General features: G+C 37.7%; 1 long non-coding RNA gene across 1 annotated transcript in view; it reads right to left on the bottom strand.

The window, feature by feature from the left end:
• Positions 1 to 10,072: 10,072 nt before the first annotated feature.
• The window catches only part of LOC105853715, a 49,686-nt gene continuing 47,544 nt past the window's right edge, over positions 10,073 to 12,214 (bottom strand). The window contains exon 3 of the long non-coding RNA XR_001145500.1: positions 10,073 to 10,175. This is a non-coding gene — a long non-coding RNA (uncharacterized LOC105853715). The remainder of the gene's footprint in view (positions 10,176 to 12,214) is intronic.

Genomic DNA, 12,214 nt, shown 5'->3' with positions numbered 1-12,214 from the left:
ATCATTATTTTGCACAAAACTTTTGTTTCTCATAATCCTGCTTCTTGATCATTGACTGCATGTGACTCAATAGGAAATTCAGAAATAAAATCTCAGAATCCAACCAAGCAATCCTTAATTAGTAAACAAGCAGCATTCGAAAACTAAGAGAAATTGTCAAAATAAGTGAGAATACCCATTGACCTAGATAATATATCTTTCCAGAGTTAATGACTACTTTAAAAAAAAGAAATTATCAAAGAAACTCTCAAACTTAGCTGTAGCTTCTTAATTAGACAGTATTTTCAGGTTATGCCTGTAATATACTTTTATATCACTAGTGTGATAAGTGAATTATAGATATTGATGTCATCCTTTCCAATCATTAATATTGTCTCTCTTGCCATGACAAAGCAAAACAACAAAGTTGTGGCGTTGAGTTAAAAAAGTCCAGAATCTTTCAGTGATGCCTGAGAGTCTTTATATCAGGTCTGCAGAAGACTTCCTGTTTTAGAAGCCTGAGAACCAAAAGGATGAGCTCTCCTATGACCTCAGCCCATCCATCCACACACACACACACACACACACACACCGAATATACAATAGTAGTGAAAAAGACAAGGTAATAACCATAGCATATAGGATATATAATACATAAAATATCCAGTACAAGTGGAGATTTACTTACTATTTGATTCTTGCCATCTGTTTCATGTGTGAACACTTACTATGGATTTAGTTGCTAGCATCTTGAGACCTGTGGAAGAGTCAAATCTTTTCTCTGAGTCATTGTTTCTTGATTCACTTGAAAGATTTTCCCCAATCTCATATAGCGTATCCACCTGTTTTAGCTAAGAGTGAGACAGGAAAAGTCTTGATTTTTGTCTTCGTCTGAGGTTGTCATTCAAAGGGGTCCTCAGTTTTTGCTTTGTGCTGATTAGAGTGGAATCAATAGCATCTTTCAACCCTGCAAGTCTCTGAATTCTGAACTGTCAAGATGTTCTTTTATTCCTACTTGTAAACAGGTCAATTTTTTTTTTCTACGATCACCTCTCTGTTCTATTACCTTAAAAAAAGAAAGAAAACTTGTAGAAACTAACTCGTGTTACAAGATGTCTCTTTTCCTACTTTTTTTAACCTGAAGAAATAAACTCATCAGGAACATTATCCACCTTGCATTTTACCACAGGCAAGTATCTTCCAAAATGTTTTCTCATAGGATCACATTACTGACCATTTTTATAGCTTCACAGGACATTTTTTTTCACTGCCTGTGGTCCAGTATCCAAGGTCAGTGCCACACTGTCGATCTTGTCGCCGTCTCCCACTTGTATTATTGATTTTCGTATTACTCAGGATACTTACAGCTTATGCTACAGTTACAAACTCCTTTGCAGGTGACGGTAGGAACAAGTGGCCCGAGAATGGGAAATGCAAAACTATTTTCTGATTGTCGTTGTCTTAGACCTTAGTACACCTGACTTTGGGCCTCGGTGCTCCTCTCCAGAAGTCCATTTGGCAGGTTCGGCCATTTAGGCTTCTTCAGGTGAGATTTGCCGCGGCGCATGCGCAATTGACTCCTCTGGTCCTGCTGGGCGGTTCCTTCCCTGCATGCCTGGCTCTGAAGAGAGCCCTGCGCCATGCCTGGGGGTGGGCCGTGCGGTAGTGGTTCTGCAGCCTTGTGGTTTATCTGATGGCTGGTTTGTCTGCAGGAGTCCGGACATAGGGCCTCTGGTAGCTGAGGTAGTGGCTGTTTTTCATCCCACCACTTCCCAACCGAGGAAGCTGTGGGTCTCATAAGACAGCGGAGAAAGATCTTCCTCTAGGAAGCGTGATGGGGCTTGCAGCGCCTCCAGCCAGATTCCGCCATTCTCTGAAATTGCCCAGCGCTTCTTAGTTAATTATCTCCTCCTGCCCCAGGGTCAAGATCCCCTCAACTCACACACTGAAAGTCACTTAACATCCTGAGGAAGACTGCTACTCTAAAAAACCACAAGCCTTTATATTAAAGGTACTCACCTTTAATTTTTTAATTGAGATATAACTGACACAACAGTTTCAAATACAAGATGGCATGATCTGCTATAGCTACAATAATCAAGTTATCATCCATTGCCATGCTATCACCAAAAAAAAAAAATGATATTGCAAGTAAAAATAATATTATAATGTATGTGTCTTTCATACATATGCTAACTTATTTCACTTATTATAATTCCCTCAAGGTCTACCTACGCGTTGAAAATAACAAAATTTCCCTTTTTTTAAGTTCCACCTATCAATGATATACAACAAAAAAAATACATTTTTAATTATTTTCTTACATCTTGCTAATTTTTGCACAGTATTTTATTCCCTAAGTTATAGCCACATAGTTCTACAAAATTCATTACCACAGTCTCTGTACTCTTCCCTCCCCTGTTGGGACCCTTCTTCCTCCCCTGCTGTCTGCCGCAGATCAACAGTCAGAATGCAAGTTTTGTCTTTTTTTCTGACCATTTTTTAGGGTTTCTCTCTATCCTTGTCTTTCATGCCTTTGATTTGGCTGAGATTCTGTTTCCTCACTTCAAGATATCAACAGTGATACACTGCATCAACATTCATGGCCCACTGGCCTAAATAAATAGTGTGGCAATGCCCTATTCAATGGATTTAAAAGATCTGGATTTCTGGAAAAGGAGCATAAGGGCAGCAGAGCATAAAATATGACAGATGATATGACAGCTTAGCCTGATCACCATGTTTAACAAGCCCAGATTCACTTCGTAGCTCAGGTTTCTCTCATTATATATCATAGGGGCTTTCATTAGTGGAGACCAGAAAATGTGAGGGATATCTTAAAATGTGATCAAGGATATTTTAACAGACATACCACACACTTAGTTTTAGCGGCCTTAAAAATCATGTGTTGTCCATGTATCCTATCTTAGTGACTTTCATAATAAAATTGCCAAGTGAATGCATGTGAGTCATAACCCTGCTCTCTGTATCATGCTCCACTATTTCTATCATAATGAGTTCCACTCTATTTGATTTGTCATAAAGAAGCCTGCCTTTCTAAGATGAGAGCAACCTCTGTGAGTTACAGAGCGGAGTGCTGTAGTCACGGAAACAAGAAGACCGATCAGGATTTTGTCTTTGCATAAAAGGAAAATTTGAAATATGATCTTTATATTGGCCAGTCCTTCACTTCATTGTGAGATAACAGAATGGATACACACACACACGCAGATATATCAGTTAGTTCCTGGCATAGAACTACGGAAATCCTTATAGTTTCTTAAGTGACGTGAGTACTAGGAACAGCTCATGTTCTAAAATTTGCTTTGACTCTATGCCTTAGCACACAGTTCCTTAATCTCTTGAAATGCCTAAGTGACTAGAAGCAGCTTTTGTTCTAATAAGGCAATTCTGGGAGGTCTGGGGGTGGGGAGAGTCCTGAATTACTTCTGGATGGAGGCTCCTCTCCAGAAAATCCAAGCCCTGGTTAGAAGCTTGGACTTTTCATCTCCATCCTATTTCTCCAGAGAGGAGATTGGGACTGGAAATATAGTTAATAATTGATTATGTCTCCATAAAATACCACTTAAAATAAAATATATTTTATTGATTAGTAATTAGTATTTTATTTTATTTATTTCAGGGCTTTGGAGTCAATCTAGGTGGGCAAACATCTTTACTAAGGGTAACACAGACCAACTCCACAAGGACAACCGTGTCTGCCCTTATACACATTAGACTTTGCCCATGTATCTCTTCAGCTAATTGTTCACTGGTTTTGTTTTAATGATTTATGCAAATATTTTTTAAAAGATATATTTATGGGCCCTCCCTGGTGGCGCAGCGGGTTAAAGCACAGCACTAAGAAGCTTAAGCCACTTCTGCATGAGTTCGATTCCCGCCTGCCCCGGAGGAGATCCACATGGCACGGCAGACCTCTCCTGACCCGCCCGCTGCTCCCCTCAGCAGTGTACTTCAACAATCTGCCTGTTCTGCTCCCGGCTCTGTGTCTGGTGAATCTTCTCACCCTCCGCATCTCTGGCCTGTACCCCAGTTCTGTATAAATAAATAAATAAATATTTAAAAAATAATAATAAAAAGATATATTTATTTACACACACAAGAACTGGGGTGCAGGCCCGAGTTGCAGGAGGAGGGTGAGAAATTTCATCAGAGAGAGAGAGTGAGGAGCAGAGCAGACAGATGTACTGAAATGCACCACTGAGGGGAGCAGGGAGGGCTCTGTAGAGCTCTGCTGCACCACATGGATCACCTCCCTGGGTAGGGATCACACTTGTGTTGCAGTGGCTGAGGAGAGCTTCATAGTGCTGCACTTTAACCCATTGTACCATCAGGGAGTGTCCTGGCTATTCATTTATCTTTTATAATATTTTTTATTAAACAGCTACACGTAAGTATGTACTCTGTGACCTGTAAACCATTCTAGAAAATTCAATTACTCTAAGGAAAGGGGTTGTTGGAACCTCTGCTTTACAGTAAGGTGGCTAGAAGCATGCATGACATTATGTGTTTGTGACTAGATTCTGAAGTGCATTGCATCTGTGTTCAAGGAAAATTTATGAGACAGAGCCCTTAGCCTGTGGAAACTTATGCTCTCTTATGCTCTGGGAAGACCATGTTAGAGTCAGAAGAATTGACATTATTAAAATGACCATCCTAACAGAAACAATATACAGGTTTAATGTGATTCCATTAAAAATCTTGATGACATGGGCCCTCCCTGGTAGTGCAAAAGGTTAGATGCAGCACTGCAAGCTGGCCTCAGCTTCTTCAGTCTGAGTTTGATCCCTGTCCCTGGATGTGATCCACATGGCATGGCAGATCTCTTCTGACCTCCCTGCTGGTTCCCCAAAGTCAGCAGTGTACTTCAACAATCTGCCTGTTTTGCTCCCCACTCTGTCTCTGGTGAAGCTACTCACCACCTCTGCAACTCTGGCTTGTACCCCAGTTCTTTATGCATAAATAAATACAGAGCTGGGGTACAGGCCAGAGAATCAGGGGCGGCGAGAGGCTTCACCAGAGACAGAGTGGGGAGCAGAACAGGCAGATCTACGAAGTACACTGCTGAGGGGAGCAGTGGGTGTGTCGGGAGAGGTCTGCCACGCCATGTGGTCACCTCCGGGGCAGGCGGGAATCGAACTCATGCGGAAGTGGCTTTAGTTTCTCAATGCTGCGCTTTAACCCACTGTGCCACCAGGGAGGGCCTAAATAAATAAATCTTTTAAGAAAAAAAAAATCAATTACATTCTTCAAAGAAATAGAACAAATATTGTTGAGATATATATGAAACCACAAAAAAAAAAAAAAATCTCGAATAGCCAAAACTCTTCTGACTAAAACAAAAGAGAATGGAGGCATCATACTCCCAGAATTCTAGCTATACTACAAATCCATAATAATTAAAATTGCATGGCAATGGAACAAGAATAGACATACAGACCAGTAGATTCAAATAAAAAAAAAAAAACAGATATAGGCCCTCCCTGGTAGCATAGCAGGTTAAAGCACAGCACTAAGAAGCTAAAGCCACTTCAGTAAGAGTTCAATCCCTGCCCTGGAGGTGAACCACATGATGTGACAGACCTCTCCTGACCCGCCCACTGCTCCCCTCAACCTCTCCTGACCCGCCCACTGCTCCCCTCAGCAGTGTATCTCTTCAGTCTGCCTGTTCTGCTCCCTACTCTGTCTCTGATGAATCCTCTCACCGTCCCTGCACCTCTGGCCTGTACCCAAGCTCTGTAAGCATAAATAAATAAATCTTAACAAAAAAAAAAAAAAAAGTAAACCCACAGGTTTACAGACAGCTATTCTTTGACAAAGGAGCAAAAACTATGCAATGGAACAAAGAAAGTTTGCTCAATAAATGGTGCTGGGAGAACTGGGCTACTACATGCATAAAAATAAAGCTGGATTACTACCTTGCACCATGCACAAAAAACAACTCAAAATGGATTAAAGAACTAGGCATAAGACACGAAACCATAAAATATCTAGAAGAAAAGGTGGGTAAAACACTACACTACATACACCTTAGTAACACTTTTAGATATATCATCCAAAGCAAGGATAGTGAAGGAAAGGATAACAGCTGGGACTACATCAATTTAAAAAGCTTCTGTACAGCAAAAGCGACTCTACACAAAACAAAGAGACACCCCACTAATTGGCAATATATATATATATATATATATTTGCACATGATACCGATATCAAAGGACTGATCACAAAGATATACAAAGAGCTGATGAAAGTCAACAAAAATAAAGTGAACAACCCCATCAAAAGTGGGCAGAGAAAATGCAGATGACCAACAGGCATATGAAAAAATGTTCAACATCACATGCAATGAGGGAAATACAAATTAAAACCACAATGAGATACTATCTCACACTAGTGAGAATGACACATATTAAAACAACTAGCAACAACAAATGTTGGCGAGGATGCGGAGAAAAAGGAACTCTCTTACACTGCTGGTGGGATTGCAAACTGGTCCAATCACTATGGCAAGCTATTTGGAGGTTTCTCAAACTGTTAAAAATGGAGCTTCCATTTGACTCAGCAACCCCAGTCCTATCTACCCAAAGGACACAAAACAGTGATTCAAAAGGACACCTGAACCTCCATGTTTATTGCTGCTCTGTTTACAATAAGGAAGACATGGAATCAACCCAAATACCCAAAATAAATGACTAGATTAAAAAGATGTGGTACATATACACAATAGAATATTACTCAGCAACCAAAAAACATGACTCATGTATTTTGCAGCAACATGGATCGAGCTGGAAGGGATCATGCTTAGTGAGCTAAGCTGGAAAGACAAAGAAAAATACCACGTGGTTTCACTCATAGCAGGAGCATAAAGGATCAGGCAAAAAAAAAAATTGCAATAAAGTAAAAATGAAAACTATAAACCAGAGACATCCCACCCATTTCCAGGGGTGGAAAGGAGGATGGGATCAAAACTGGGATGGGAAAAGCACATGAGACCATGATGACACACAAAGGTGAACTGGTGGTTGGAAGTCCACAGGAATTGCCACTGAGGTGAAAAATTCCACAAAATGAAGAGTTATGTAAAAACTAAATAAATAAAAATAAATTATTTAAAAAAAATATTGAGTTAAATTATAGGATGCCAGCTAAATCCACAGAGAATTCCTTGTGTGGTGGAAAAATCACCACACGCTCAGTGACCAGAAGAAAAGTATGGTAAAGTACACACAGGTAGAAGGTAATAGTAGGGAAGAATGGAGACTTCCCTGACTTGAAGGGAAAACTTAATTTTTTTCTTTTATGCCATAAATCAACTTCTCCCTTATCTGTCTATTCTTCATTAGAGCACAAAGCATATTGCAATCTACCTTTCCCATCACATCTATGACAAGTTAGGTCCTGACTTTCCTAAATATATGAAATGAGGATAATATATATGCTCCTTTCATAGAGAAAATGAGATGTCAGAACCTCACCTTGGTATTTTTCCCACTTCTCTTTAAAAATATATATATAATAATAATCTTAGCAATGCACTGATTGACTGGCATGAATCAGCACCTCACAAGAGCTCATTGTGCTGGCATCACTCTAGTTCCCCAGAAGGGCTCAGGGAAATATCATTCAGATGATGAAATTAAAAATAAAATCTTTTATAGCTACTGCACCAAACCCATTTGTGTGTTGAATTAAATATTAATTTAACCAACAGATTTTTTACTCTTTGCTTTTCAGTGTGTGATTATCTCTTGCCCTTTTCAACCTTGTACTTCAACTTTCCTGCCATCAAATTATAACTGGTTTCCTGTGTCATAAGAACTGATGCATTTAATCATCAGTTCTTCCATTTCCCTGCACCGCCTTTCCTCCAATGTAAATTGCACACAAGATCTTCAAGTATCTAAAGAAAAAAAAAAACATCTGAATTCTAGAAAGCAAGCGTCCATAGAATTAGTGCAGTTACGCAGATTCTGGAAATAAGTGTAATTCATGTCTGACACTTTTTGAAAAATAAAATTTCAAGATTCAATTTTAAAATATTAAAATTTAGAGTAAAATTATTTCTTTTTTGAAATATTTCTTCAACCAAAAACACACTCAATTGGAAATGAAGTGGACAGCATTTAAAAATGCAGGCACAATGGGGCTTCCAGACAATGGAGAAATGAGCTTGCAAGAGACTTCACTGAATGATTCTCTTCATCAGTTAAGTCAAGTATTAAGATAAAACCACAGAATCATCAGTAGCTGCCTGAACAAATTGTCCATATTCTATAAGTCTCCTGCATGCATCAAATTATATTTAACATGCTCTGAAATGTAGTGATACATGAAAAAAACAAATGAACTTGTGTCAAAATTCTGAACGAGCAGAATGTACTCATGTATTTTAATGCCTATTTCCCAGTGGAATTGATCGATTCCCAAGTTTATTTTTGAGCTTACAAGCATAGTAGTATTAGAATGCAAAAATGACTTCTTGCATGCATTTGAAGTTTTTGCCTTTAATAAAGACACAATAACAGCCCAATGATAACTGCAAATTACCATGTGATTGATGTTTAATGTCATTGTGCTTTGTCAAAGTTCAGAATAAACTCTACACATCATTAAAACTCATGATCTTTCATCCATGAATTGGAAAACATTTAAGAATTGGAAGTATCTTTACATTTATTCTCTTTAGAGAGATTAGAAGATGATCAATGTTGCTCTATTAAAGTATTTAAAGGATAATACTGCAATTTTTTAATAGTATTAGAATGTTTAAATTGCATGCTGCATCAATTAGGATACATGAGGTCATCTACAGCAACCACAAACACAGTTCTCTGTCAACACTGTGAAGGTTTATTTATCATCCATGATATATGGTCGTTGTGGGTTGATCAGGGGTCTCTGCTGCACAGCTTGCCCTTAATGGAGGACACAGATTTTATGGGAGAGTCATTATTTGAAACTTTGCTGGGTCCTGGGGAAAATGAAAAATTAAATCAGGAAGGTGTCACATTAGCAATTACATGCTCTGACACAAGCCTTATCAGGTTCAAGTGCAGGATCCATCACCAAACAAACCAGGAGTGTAAATCGAATATGAAGTGCCTGAAAGGAGGGAAAACAACTATTTGGCAAAATACAGGAATAAATTATAAAAATTTGAATTTTTAACAGATAAAATATCATTGGATCAGGTAACTTTAAAATACAATAGGAGAACTGAAAATAGAGAAAAGTTCCAAAGAAATGATTCCCTGCTTATTTGAAGTGACGGTTTACAGTTTTTCTGTTTTTTTTTCCACCATCTGATTAACTGAAAAATGAAAAACATCATGTAATTTAATAGCTAAAAAGCTTCCTTTTTTTCTCTTTATTATTTGGGCTTTATTTCCTTGATGACTATCTGACACTCAGTAATGATAGCAACTCTGGAAGGCTTCTGAGTTTTTTTAAGTTTTGAGGACATCATAGATTTTTACATGGTATCCTAAAAAGCTATAATCTGAGGTTTAGACAATCCCAAATATTTAGGAGACCTTGGCAGAGATTCTAAGGTATTACATCAACATTAAATAATTAAAATATTTCACAGGGTCTTCCCTTCGTGGCCTCTGGGTTAAGTCTCAGCATTATCACCTATGGCCTGACTTTGATCCCCAGCCAGGGAGCTGACCTACCCGATGCAGCAAAACTCTCACCCACAGCTCCCTTTAGTTATGTATTTGTCTCACCCACAGCTCCCTGTAACAATGTATTTCAGTAGATCTGCCCGTTCTGCTCCTCACTCTGTCTCTGGTGAATCCTCTCACCCCCTGCACCTCTGGCCTACACTTCAGTTCTTCTGTGGTGAAAAATATTCAATTAATTTTAAAAGTACATAAAATAAAACTTAAATATACTTGAAAGTATATTTAATACATCAATGGCCCAAATTGGATAGCCTACAGAGGAACACTCCAGGACCTTTCTGTCTTGTACCCTTCCTCTGATGAAGATTCTGTACCCTTAGAGATCCTTAATGACAGGAAACCCTTCAGACTTACATTTACTGCTTCATCCAGCTACTGGTTAGTTTTCTGTGTTAAAGAGCTTACTGGAGTTATTCCTCTCACCCCACTCCTCTCATTTCTGGCACACAGTTATTGTGAAGGCTCAGTTGTGGATGAAGGAAGAAGTATCTGAAATATGATATAATATGCAAAATGTCTGTATTTAGAAATTAGCAAGTCGATATAAAACTGAACACGCATAATATAACTCTTGGAAAATATGATAGACGTATAAAAGGGAGGCAATAGATAAACTAGTGAATGGAAAAGTGAACATCTGAAAAAAATAAGCTATTTGTATCAGAGTATGTTCAAGATAAAATAGGTAATTTTATTTTTTAAAAGAGTTTAACATAAATAAAATTCAATTCAACTAATAAATTAAATAATTAAAATTAATTGTATGCTTGATTTACTTTAAGCACAGAAACATAGGGCAGAAATTAGAACTTGAAACATGCTCCAATTAAATGTATATTTTGTCCTGTTTTTGAATCTTTTGATACAATCCAATAGCTATATTGCTAAGCATTTTGATATACACTGAGTAAAAAGTGCTTGTAAATTTAGGCTGGTGGAATGATCTTATGTCCTTTTATTTTCTGTATTTTTTTGTATAAAATCTTCTAAACATCAATAGCAATTCATATTTTCTATATTCTATTTCATATTTTCTCTTCATATTTTCTAGATTTGTGGGGTTATTTTTGTCTTGTTTTAGTTTCGCTTTTAAAGATTTATTTATTTATACATACAAGATGCAGTGGGTGAGAAGACCAAAGATGCAGGCCAAAGATGCAGGGGGTGAGAAGACTCACCAAAGACAGAGTGGGGAGCAAACTGAATACACTACTGAGGGGAGCAGAAGGCAAAAGATGAGAGGTCTGTCCCATCATGCGGGTCACCTCCCTGGACTTAACTGTGCTTTGGTGGCTGTAAAGTGCTTCATAGTGCTGTGTGTTAACCCCTTGTGTCACCAGGAAGGGCCTGTTTTAGTTTGTTTTTTGGTAACATTTGAACTTTACCAAAGTGATGAAGAGTTAATAATAAAAAAAAATTATTACTAACAATAGGAATTCCACAGATGTAGTAAAATATCTAAAAATGTCAAATTCTCCCAAATTCTGAGGATTATCAATTAAAAATGAAAATAATTTTCAAGTCTTTACAAAGTTTTATCTTGTTTTTAAACTGGAGGAATCCATTCTTTCTCCTGATGAGATCTTAGGAGCCATTCAGGTAAGAGGCTATGTTAAGCAGAAAGGCTTGGCAAAGGGAAATCATTTTGCCAAAAATTGAAAAATAACACAGATATTAATTGTTTCTCTAAGAGGTACAGATAAATTAAAAAAAATCAAGGTCAATATGTCATATAAGGTAAAGCAGAAGATTCATATGGGGTTCATATTGAGGAACAAGGATCAGGAAATTGAAAGTCTGGTAGGCCCATATCAAAGCAAAATGAGTCCCTACTGAATAGTAGGAAGTAATTGTGTAACATATATTCATCAAGGAACTAATACCTATGGATTACAAATAATAAAAATCATCAACAAAAAAATAACCGAATCAAAAAATGGCCAGAAGTGCTGAATAGACACTTCAGATACATACAGATGGCCCACAGACACATTAAAAAAAAAAAAAAGATCATCACTTTATTATCAGAGAAATGCAAATCAAAGCTGCTTATCAAAACACTTAAGTGTATGGCCAAAGTCAAAAATACCCGAAGACAGAAGTTTCTGTGAGGATATGGAGAAAAGAAAACTTCATGCACTTTTGGTGGGATTATAGACTGATCCAGTCCCTACAGAAAACAGAGTGGGTTTTTTTTTGTTTGTTTTTTCAAAATATTAAAAATAGATTTACCATTTAATTCAGTAAATCTACTCCTAGGTATCTAGCTTAAAAATACAATACTATTCATTCAAAAGTATGTATATGCTCCCTATGTACAGTGGCTATTTACACTAAAAGTCATTTTGCTTAAATATATATTTTTTGTTGTTATTTCTTCTTGTTAGCAAAAATAAATCTAAATGACCAAAAATAAGTGAATGAGGCCCTCCCTGGTGGTGCAGTGGGTTAAAGCACAGCACTACGAAGGTAAAGCCACTTCAGCATGAGTTCGATCCCCATCCCGGAGGTGACCCACATGGCACAGC

The sequence above is a fragment of the Condylura cristata genome, unplaced genomic scaffold (genome assembly GCF_000260355.1).
Source record: "Condylura cristata isolate star-nosed mole 26May11 unplaced genomic scaffold, ConCri1.0 scaffold00016, whole genome shotgun sequence".
In the NCBI taxonomy this organism is placed as follows: domain Eukaryota; kingdom Metazoa; phylum Chordata; class Mammalia; order Eulipotyphla; family Talpidae; genus Condylura; species Condylura cristata.
Note: the sequence above shows the minus strand (reverse complement) of the source record. Positions and strands in the feature narration are given on the sequence as shown.